Genomic DNA, 12,148 nt, shown 5'->3' with positions numbered 1-12,148 from the left:
AGAAGGACGAGGCTTTCTCAGTCTCTGCTCCTCGTCTCTGCTCTCCTCTGAGCACCTGCTTTACCTCTCCCTCTCACTGCACACTTCCTTTCTCAGTATATTTCCAAGAAGACAAGGTGGAAAGTGGCTGCCCACACTCTTCAACTCCTATCTCTTCCATTAAAAAGACCAGCTAGATTGACGTTAACATTTGTTACTTCTAAATCCTGAGTACTGGGGAAGTAACTCTAATCGGGCCAGTAACAGGTGACCTCAGAGGTGGAGTTCTTTTTACACAAGGACCATGGTCACCATGTGGATCCGAGAGGGGGCAATTTCCAGAATCAGTGTGGAAGTGAGGTTGGAAATCCAGGCAGACAACCTGGTGGCACAAACTGGAAAAATCCTGATTCCATCGGCTTCCAGATTCCTTTGTGTTCCACATGAACATAGAAACTACCCTTAATTCTAGAACAACATTTTCTCTTAGGTCACCTTGAGGATAATGGTGGTGTGATCAAATTGCCGAAGTGACCAGGGACCTCAGCCTCGGCACCTGGCCTGTGACCGAGGAGGACTCCAGGAGAAAAAGGGAAGCAGTACCATGAGTCTGCCAGGTGCTTAGGACTCTTGGCTATTTCACCTGTAGGAGGGGAGGTAGAGAGCAAAGACAGTTTGGCTAGGCCTGAAAATTTTACTTTATATCACAAGATTTGGCCCTTCCACTTTTGTGTGTGTGTGTGAGGAAGATTAGCCCTGAGCTAACATCTGTTGCCAATCCTCCTCTTTTTGCTGAGAAAGATTGGCCCTGAGCTAACTTCCACGCCCATCTTCCTCTATTTTATGTGTGGGACACCTGCCACAGCATGGCTTGATAAGCGGTGCATGGGTCCACGCCCAGGATCCAAACCTGTGAACTCCAGGCCGCTGAAGTGCAGCGCACTTAACCACTATGCCCCGGGCTGGCACTGACCCTTCCACTTTTGAGAGGTTGTGTCATACAACAGAGTAATTGCTCCTACATTTATATCTCTTACTATGTGCCAACTGTGTACTGTATTCTAAGTGCTTCACAGAGATTAACTCACAACAACCCTGTGATGTATAGCTGCCATCATTATCCCCACTTCTGCAGATGAGGAAATTAACGCACAGAGAGGTCAAGGAACTCACTCAAGGTTACACAGCTAAAAAATGCAGAGCTGGGACTCGAACCCAGGCTCTATGCTCCTAACCAAAAGGCCAGAGAGACCAGGGTTAAAACCTTGCTTCACTGCATACTTGTTATAAGGTCTCTCTGAACTACGAATTCAGGTGTAAAATGGAACAAAAAACACCTACTTTATGAGATGGTTGTAAAGATTAGAGAAAAAAATATAGGTATCTATACTTAGCTCAGAATAGGTACTCAACCAAAGGTAGTTATTGTCATCGTTAGGGAGCGATGGTGAATCTGAATGGCCTTCGGCTCCCGTATACGTCTGGTGATGGAGTGTGTCCCCCTTTTCCTCTCCGTTGGTCCACTCTGTTGTGAGGGAGCAATCAATCTAGTTGTTACCTGGTGCCAGGGGCGGGTGAGCATGGCTTCATCAGTCATATCACGTTTCCTCACACCTGCTTAGTGACAGCACGGGTGGTGCTTTTTGCACAGTTAGGTTTTAAATTCTCATTAATGGAGATAGAACACATATATGGTAAAGGGCACAATCGTAAGTGTACTGCTCAAATGTTACGGGTGCATGTGTCTAGACCCAGATAGAGAACATTTCCAGCACCTCCAAAGCCTCCCTCTGCCCCATCAATTCTCATCCACTGCAGTTAGCCACTGGTCCGACTTCTATCGCCTTAGATTAGTTTTGCCTCTTCTTGCACGTCATAGAAATGAGATTTCTGGATCTTTATCGCCAGGATTTTCATGGGCACTCCTTGCCTTCCTCCAGGCAGGTGAGTTAACTATTTGTGGCCAGCAGGCCTTGGCTGAAAGCCCTTTTGTTCCTGCACCCCCTCCACCTGTGCAGCGGCAGAGCGTGACAGCATGAGGAAGCAACCAACAGGCATTTTTAAAATGTTGAATGAAGAAAACAAGCTTAGTAGAAGCCTCAGTGTGTCATGAACTAATAAATGTTCACTAAAATTCTGAGGTAGGCAATTAAATATTGACATCTGTGTTATGCCTCTTGCAAAGATCTTGCCAAGGATTTGTAATTGGCAGAGACGAGGAAAGAGGAAGGCTTATAGCCATAATATGAGCTTAAGACAATCTCATGTCACTACCTTTGCTGATATTAGTAAGAATAACGGTTCAGGAAAAAAAAACAGTCTCTTCACATTTATAATGCCCCAGTCCTTATACAATGGACTTTGTATACATTCTTTCAATGAATAGGTATCATCCCCAATTTGAAGACTGGAAAACTGAAATTCAGAAAAGTTGAGTAAATTGCCCAAGGTAAGTAGAAGTGCCAGGATTTGAACCTGTCTCTGTCAAATTCTGGAACCTATGTTCTCAGCCACTATGCTATGCGTAGATGAGAGGCAGACGGTTTCCTGAAAAAAACTTTGGCTTTGGCAATGGACAGAGGTGGATCCAAATCCCGCCTCCACCTCCCACTGCTGGCTAACCAAGTAAATGACTTCTCCAAAATCCTCAAGTAGGAAAAGGAGCAGGGAGGGATGACAATTCCTACCTTACTGGTTTTTTAAAGGTAAGTAATAATATCTGTAAAGTGCCTCTCTCACAGAAGGCACTCACTAATGGTGGCTGTTAAGATTATTTGCGTTCGTGCTCACTAGAGGCAAGTTACCCGTGATGATGATGATGGCTGCACATAGCACCAAGGTCATTCCAGCCAAAGCACCATTGGCCATGGTGAGCCTGTGTTCTCTGTCTGTGACCTTGTACTTTGTAGACCCTCCAGCAGGGTCTGCCTTGACCTAAAGTTCCCAGATGACACTTTGCAGCCATGGCAGCAACTGAGCACACAAGCCAACAGATGGATCTGAACGACTTGAAGTAAACCGTCAATTCAATGAAACAACTGTTATTGATTTCTGGGTTTTTTCCTCCCCACTGGTTGTTCACCTGAACTGATGGGTGTTCTGTGGAATTGATGGCACCAGCCAGTTCTTTAGTGTGATAGAGACAAAATGATAGTGTTCCCCAGAAAATGAATGAATCTGCTCATTAAAGACAATGTTCAGGCAAATAATTTTTTCCTGCAACAGTGGCTTTCCTCCTCGGCTCCTTCTGCATACAGAATTGGGAAGAACTTAAGGGGGTTTTCATTGCATGTCAATATGCTGACAAGCTGGCTCCCTTTCCATTTTCTTACTGTTCTCGGGGACTGATTAGATGACAAAATGAATCCACCAATCTCTCTCCCCACACACAGACTTTTGCCAGTTCTGAGTCACTGAAACCGTTGTGTTCATATATCCCCTCCTACCACCACCAATCAAACACATAAAAGCTGATTTTCAGCATTAAATGGAAATGCAGACTCTCAGGCAACTCAACGGTATGCCAACTCTTGGGGGTGAGGATTCACACACCTATGATTTATATTTTCTTCGCCAGAGACTGCTTTTTGTGGATTTCAGACAGCACCACCCTTGTTTTCACCAACAGTAATGAAAAAACAGATGTCAGGATGAGGACCGGAAGGGTAACGGGGTGGGGCTGGGGGTGTAGAATGACAAGAAATGAAGGAGAGCCGAGTCAGGTGAACTCGGAAACCCTTCTTTGAGTTGCTGAGCTCTTAAGCTTCCTCCAGCCACGGGGAGAGACCAGCTTGCCAACCACCTTTCAGGAAATAGATTATAGTTGAATTTTTATTGACTTTCAAAAAAAATCCATCTCTCTCTCTCTGAGTCTTTGCTGCTGTCATTTTTATCCCATTCAAGTGCTGAGATCTCAGGGTTATTGTAATTATCGGTGCAACTGAAATTCTCACATACGATAAAAGAGAGAAAGATCCTAAGGACCTGGGGTCTCACTCATCATAAAGCTCCATATGTCAGCGGACTTGCAATATGCAATGTGTATTTCTCATTTTTATGCATTTTATACAGTATGGATGTCTCATTCCTGGCAACTCGTATGTAATACTGTGTGACATTAAGGTTGAGTCAACCCATTGCCAATTCTTAAAAATTTGATTTGCTCCTCCATATTGACATTCTTTGTGGTGCACAAAAGATAAGGCAGGAAATGAGCCTCCCTCAGTGAAAGCTAATGAGGAATTGCGAATTTGACTATGAGGCACTGGAAGGCAGATAATTTCTCAATGGCGTTAGAAGAACATCCCTCAAAATGGCAGGCGTAAAATGAGTGCGAACACCCATAAATTATTAAAAAAAAATGCCTCTTAGCAATCTAGAAATAGGGAGGAAATTCCTTAAGCTGATTTTTTTAAAAGTATCTACTAAAACCCCACAGAGAGTTTTATTCGTGATGGTAATCGCTAAAGGCATTCTTTCTGAAATAAGGAATAGGGCAAGGAAGCCTGTGGCCAGCACTTCTCGTCAACATTGTATTGGAGATCCTGCCAGCATAGTAAGAAAAATAAAATCTACAAGGATTGGGAACAAAGAAACAAACTGTCATTTTTCACAGTTGATATGATTGTCCACAAAGAAAACTCAAGAGATAATTTATAAATAAGTAAAATTAATAAGCGAGTTCCATACTACTGTTCAATACCAAAATCAATATGCCAATATCAATTGGCTTCCTATGCCCAATTCATTTAGCCAACATGTATTTACTTAGCACTTACTTGAGCCACTGTTCTAGGTACTTATGTGTATCAATGAATAAAACAGGCAAAGAGCCCTGACTTCTTGAGCTTACCAGCGAGAGCCACTTAAAAGATGTAATTGAAACGAGCGGGAATAGGAAGACTAGATGGTCAACAAAGGGTAGGAGGCTTGTGAGCATTAGGGTTCTGATCCCTGGTGGTTTGCAGCATTATATTATTTATCAAAATGTGTACGTGCTCTTGGATCATCAAAGATGGTAGAAAGAACTCAGACCAGTACAAGAGTCAAGTTTGGCCTTTGTTTAGCAGACATAATGTTTGTTAAAACATCATACCCCTAAAACTTAATATTGTTTCAATACAGTCATGTGTCACTTAACGGGATTATGTTCTGAGAAACGTGTCGTTAGGTGACTTCATCGTTGTGTGAACATCATAGAATGTACTTACACAAATCTAGATGGTGTAGCCTGCCACACACTAGGCTATATGGAACTAATCTTATGGGACCACTGTCGTATATGTGTTGTTGACTGAAACGTCATTATGAGGCGCATGACTGTAATATCAGCGTTAAGCAATCCATATTCAAATTTCCCTAATTGTCCTAATAAAAGTTCTTTGTAGCTGACTTTTAAAAATCGTGGCTCCTATTAATGCTCACACATTCGTTTGTCATATTGTCTTAGTCTCCTTTGATCTAGGACAATCCTCTCACCTGTCTTCCCACTCTGGATCAAAGGCTGCAGCTCCCATCAGTCAGCCCACTCATTCAGCTACACTTTCTGGGTTCTAGTAACCACTCCTGCTTCTTGGTCCCTCAAATTCCTCGCTGTTTCTAATTCCAGAATACTGGATTATTGATTATTGCTGTTCCTAAACTATATTTGCATCTTCGTAAAATGTCCCATTATTAAACTCTCCTCAAATTAGCTAGTTTTTTCCTGTCAGGGCCCTGACCAATGCAGGGAGAGAATACAGATAGAGAAGGGACCCAAGGACTGGAATCTGAGACAGTCAACCTAATACGTTGAGAAGAAGGGTAAGAACAAGCAAAGAAGACCAAGAAGGAGCAACCAGTGAGGTAGGAGAAAATTCAGGAAAATGTGAGCATCCTGGACACCAAGTGAAGAAAACATTTAGGAAGAATGACCAATTGCGTCGATGGTGTTGGTAAGTCATGAGAGGTGAGGGCGTACTGAGAACATGCCATTGGTTTAGCAACATGGAATTCACAGATCACCACGGCAAGAGCAATTTCAGTGGCACGCTGATGGAATGCTTCCATGAATAGTGGTCACAGATAGAAAATGAGTGCAGATGCTGCTATCTCTTCCCGATGGCAATAAGTAATCACCATTTCTGAAAAATTACATATAAAACTACATTTAAGCCGTGTTTATTCAGCACAGCACATGTAAATGTAGAGATTTCCAAATAATAATGACGGCCACCAGTAAACCAGCACTAAGAGCCATCCTCAGGGCCGGGTACTTTGCATATAATGTCTTATTTAATCTTCATAATAATCCCTTGAGACAGAATTATTATTCCCATTTAACTGATTCATCCAACAGATGTTTATTGAAAACATACTATGGGCCAAGCACTAGTCTAACTACATCAGTAATCAAAAGAGGAAAACATGTCTGCTTTAACGGAACTTACATTCGGGTGGTAGGGCTCAGATGAGGGACTGTGACACGGAGAAGCTATATCCTTTTTCAAAGTTCAGAAAGCTAGGAAGTAGAGAAGCTGGAATTTAAATAAAACACCATTCTTTCCAGCACATTTTTTGACTTCGAAATAGCAAACCAATGAATTTACAATTAAAAAAGTTGTTTAAAAAATAAGCATGACATTAAAGTTTCTACATGATAAACACAATTGCCACAGGAAGTCTCAATTCTATATTCAAATATGAAACATTCAATTGTCCAATATTTGTCAGGGACCAAGATAAAAAGCTCAAATATCAAGTAATTCTCTCCAAGAAACCCAGGAGTTTGCAGCACTTGAACTTCAAAGGTAGTACGAACGCACACACTCTCAAACACATAACACTCTCCCTCTCTTACACATACACACGCTTTCATATACACCTCTCTGGGGTGGGGGGCGGGGTGGGGAGAGTGACCTGAGCATTGTGTGTCTTTGGGCAAGTCAGAGGAAGGAATGGATTCCTAGAAGAAAAGAGGAGTGGATTCCTACAAAAGCACCTTAGAAAGCTGACAGGCCCTGTTTAAACATTTGTCTAGTGGCAATATTTATAAAACCCAGGACTGTAGGATTCCCCAAATCCCTCCCTGAAACAGAGCCTACGGAGTTAGCCACTGAACACCTGGGCCTTTCCTTCCAGCCGTGGCAGGGGGGTCTGCTTGCCGCACAGGATGGAGGAATAGGCTTGCTCATAGGGACTGCAAGTCTTTTGTGAAGCAAAATTACAGGAAAGTGAAAAATGGCATTTAAATTCCATTTTTATGGTTAGAAAAGTGTCAATGCTCCATTTATTTATTTTTAATCTTCTGGGTGGATGTCTCTTTTATATAGGCATAAACACCTGATTGGGCCTCAGCTAATCAAATCTAGGAGTGTCTGATTCTACCCAGGTATGTTGGAAGCTAACACCCTTTTCTAACTTGGTTACCAGGCTTTGGATGAACTGTACATCCTGCTGCCTTATGGCTTTAATTTTTAATCTCTATGAGCTCTGTATGCTCACAGAGAAGCTTTCAAAATCATTTATCTTCAGCACTCCAGCTGCTGCCTCTCAGTGTGTGTGTCCAGCTAGAAGATGAAATTCCCATGAATAAATCTGGGTTCTAGGCCTTTGGCTAGCTATACAATACAGCCTTCCTGATAGAATTTCCAGTGTTTCATACTTTCTAGAAAGAGGAGAAGAAAGGGATGCTCCATTGTTGACCACCTACTATGTACCAGATGGTCTAACAGACACGTTATAAACAATAATCCCCATTTATTATCTCTATATCATAGACAAGAAAACCTGTGGGAGGTCCAGTTAGTAAGAGGCAAAGATAAGATTTGTTTAGATTATCAGTTCCTTAAATTGGATGAGCAGTTTCCAATTATCTGGTAAAGTCTTATGTGCTAGAGATTACTCGTTATCCCCCAGTAAACATTCTCCCTTCTCTCTCAATTTTAGCTGAACAAGTGGTTTCCCAAAATCAAGGTTACATTTCCCAGCTTTCCTTGCAGCACAGTGTAGTCAGGTAACAAAGTTCTGACGAATGGGAAGTAAGTGGAAGTGCTGTGAGTTTCCTCAAAGTTGCTCCATTAAAAGAAAAAGGCTTTCCATTGGTCTCTATGTCTGTCTTTATGCCAGTACCATACTATTTTGATTACTGTAGCTTCATAATACATTTTGGCATTAGGAAATGTGATGCCTCCAGCTTTGTTCTTCTTTCTTTGGATTGATTTGGCTGTTGGTGGTCTTTTGTGGTTCCATATGAATCGTAGAATTTTTTTTTCTATTTCTGTAAAAAATGTCCTTGGAATTTTGATAAGGATTGCACTGAATTTGTAGATAGCTTTGAGTAGTATGGACATTTTAACAATACAAGTCTTCCAATCCATGAACAAAAATGGCTTTCCACTTGTTTCTGTCTTGTTTAATTTATTTCATCAACGTTTTGTAGTTTTTAGTATATAAATCTTTAACCTTCTTAGTTAAGTTTATTCCTATGGAACACAATAGAGATCGCAGAAATAAATCTACACATATATGGTCAACTAATTTTCAACAAGTGAGCCAAGAATACACAACAGGGAAAGAATAGTCTCTTCAACAAACGGTGTTCGAAAAACTGGACATCTACATGTAATAGAACAAAATTGGACCCGTATCATACACCATACACAAAAATCAACTCAAAATGGATTAAAGACTTAAATGTGAGACCTGAAACTGTAAAACTCCTAGAAGAAAACGTGGGGGGAAGCTTCATGACATTGGTCTCGGCAACGATTTCAGGGATATGACACTAAAAGTACAGGCAACAAAAACAAGAACAAGTAGGATTATATCAAACTAAAAACTTCTGCACATCAAAGGAAACAATCAACAGAGTGAAAAGGCAACCTGTGGAATGGGAGAAAATATTTGCAAACCATATATCTGATAAGGGCTTAATATCTAAAATATATAAAGAATTCATGCAACTCAATAGCAAACGAAAAAGAAATTCGATTTAAAAATTATACCCATCACTAGTCCATATCCCTTTTCTGCTCTTATCCTGAAATTTGACCAGGGTCTACCCCTTGGCACTCTCAAAATTCTAGAATGCCCGCAAAATACACTCACTTGCCTTGAATTCTTAATTAACTTCCAGGTGATAAGCTGAGTAACAGTGATTTCCTCCTGCCTACTGCTTGCTCTCTTGCTGAACAGCAAATAATAGAAGGGTAGTCACAGGGATGGAAGCACTTTCAGGGCTTGTTGAAAAAGAGGCAATACGTTTAGGAAAATGTCTTCCTCTCACAAAGCTGCCTCTGGGTCTATTTTACCCTCTCTTTTTCATGACCACTTCTCCATGGTGTATTCAGAACATCCCAAGTTATTCCTAGGTAGAAATATGTACCTTTGGGGGAGAAGTCAGGCTTCTGATGCAGCCTTTGATTTACCGAGTGCCGACACCTGGTCAAGCAGCACACAGTCCATAGACCCAACCCAAGGGCCACCCTACAGGTTCACTAAAATGCAGTGGACCCACGTCAGAAATATAGGACACATACCAATGTCCTGAGATTCACACAGCTACCTGTTGTTTCTGAAGGCCAGTTGCCTTCTCCACCACTCTTCCAAATGTTCCCTTCACAAGCTGTGAAATTTAGCCCCTAGAATTGACTTCCCAGGCCTTGAATGATGCTGGCCTTTCAAAATTCCTGCACTCTCTGCCTCCACGAGGCCAACCATCTGTCTTGGCTGATAAATTCTGCATTCACAAGGGATACATTAAACTCAAGGCATTCCATTTCTAAGGATATATGCTACATTCTTTCTTTTTCTTTTGTATAAATTTTCCTAGATAAAGTTGACATTTAATTCCAGCTCCATCTGGAAGATCAGAGAAACTCTGCCCTCACTGAGCACACTTCTTTTCTTCGTACCCAGGAGTCAGTGTGGCTTGGTGGGAAAAACCTGGGTCTTGGAGCCCAAAGACCTGGGGTTAAATCCAAATTCTCCAAATCACTAGCTGTGAGACTTTGGGGAAATTATTAATTCTTCCCAAGCCTTTGTTTCACCATCTGTAAAATGGAGATGGTGGTAACACCCCTACTTTGCCAAAATAGCAAAAATGCACATATAATATCTGGTACTTGATATTAATTCAGTAAATAAAGTCTCGTATTATTTATCCTGACAGCATATAGCAGTGGTTAACGACTTGAGATTTTGTGCCAGCAGACCTGGCTTAGCAGCCACATCAGTACTACGATTTTGGAAAATTTGTTTAAACCTCCTGAGTTTGTTTCTGTGTCTAGAAAATAATAGTGAAAACTAATGTACTTCTTGTGGCAAGTATTAGAGGTGATTTTTGTAAAGCACTTAGCATCTGGTATGTGCTTAATAAATGGTAACTGTTATTACCCTTGATGCTGTTATTATGATTATTGAGGGCCTTCCCAAACACTGGCTCAGGATGCTCCTTCTCAGCAGAATTACCTGCCAAGTCAGTTTGAGAGACTACGCCATGCCTTGGAGCCTACGTTTCCATTTCTGCCCACCCTGCAGCTGAATCCTGGGTATGAGGACAAGAAACGGTTTTCACGTCCTGATTTTTAATTCATCAAGGACCTTAGTGGCCTGTCTGAAAAATGTCTTGGTTGCCACACCCAGTCTTCAGAGTGACCAAGAAAGCTGTCAGCCACGAGGAAGATTTCCTTTTCGCAGGTGGGAGAGTGGCCCAGGGAACTATGAGCCTGAGGTTACGGAGGCTTGTAGTGCTAAAGACCAGAATAATGCAATGCTATCTGCTTTTAAGGGAACCAGTCAAGACTATTATTGTTACTCAGGCAATGAGGTCTCTGCCACACAGCACTGGCTTCCTTCAAAGTCTATCTAAATTTCCGTTTATAATCTTCATTTTAAGCCCCAAGTAATGTTAACATTGTTGTGTAAAACCCTAAAACATCTTCCAAAAGAAGGTTGTGCCAAACCCATCTATCTAAGTTCTTGCTACTGGACTGCTCATCTTCGTGCCCAAAGGCAGTTCTTCCATAATTCCTCCGGCATGCTTACTAAAAGAACAGTTGACTGAGTTTGAACACTCAAGACCTAAGAAGGACGGAGAGGGGAAGAGTTACCCATAAAAACACATACTGTCAACTGGCTTTGATTCGCTTGAAATATGGGAGATTCTGAAAGGCATCTTTCATGAACAAGAGATTGGAAAATGACTACACTCAGTTACGTTTCCATGACCACTCATGACAAAAGCCAACCTTACATCCAGCTGAAATGAGTATAAATAAAGAGAAACTGGACTGAAAGGAGTGAAAATTAAATTACTGCGTGGAAAGCATGCACTTTGTATTGAAACAGAATTTTATGACTGTGCTATATTTGTCCATTCATCAATACTATTTTAAATGATGTTTGTGATCATGTCTCAAGAACTTTAAATCTTGGTTGCTTCTTTAACTGGTTGAACTTTAACTGGTTGTTTCCACAACCCAGCACTCATGTAGGAAAGAGATGAAAACAAAAAACAAACAAGCAGATGGCTCCCTGGCATGGCCACCTATGTGGAATGATAAATAAGGGGAACCTCCCAAAATGTATCCAGAATTCAAGGATTAACACCCCAGGGGTGATTGTGAAATTGTGAATATGATAAGTAGTTCACAATATCCATACTCATGCATGGTGCACTTGTAACCAGAATAATAATCACATATATATATGATAATCATATATGCATAATAATACATATTACATAATATACACATAATAATCACATAGACATATATATATCACTATTGCACATGAAAGCCGTATGTATATATATATACGGCTTTCATGTGCAATAGTGGGGCCAGTGCAAATTCTTCCTAGCACTGACATCCCTGGCAACCTAATTAATAATCAGTACTTTATCAGGCAGTTGTGATTTCATAGGCAGTGTCTGTTTCACTCTCCAAACTTGAATATCCACTAAAATACATTTAAAAGGCTAATACTGGGGACCTTTGTTATTAATTTTTAATTTAACACATAATACACTGACTATATATCCATCTTTTTAAATTATCTTGTTTGAATCATTATCCTTTGCTTGATTTAATTGCCAGAGATTGAATGTGGCATCAGCAATCTCCAACTCCAGTATCCCATCCTTAGCCTTCCCCACCCTACTCCCACCAGCCAAAACAAATCTACCCTG

The sequence above is a fragment of the Diceros bicornis genome, chromosome 9 (assembly GCF_020826845.1).
Source record: "Diceros bicornis minor isolate mBicDic1 chromosome 9, mDicBic1.mat.cur, whole genome shotgun sequence".
NCBI lineage: Eukaryota > Metazoa > Chordata > Mammalia > Perissodactyla > Rhinocerotidae > Diceros > Diceros bicornis.
This window is presented reverse-complemented; position numbering follows the sequence as displayed.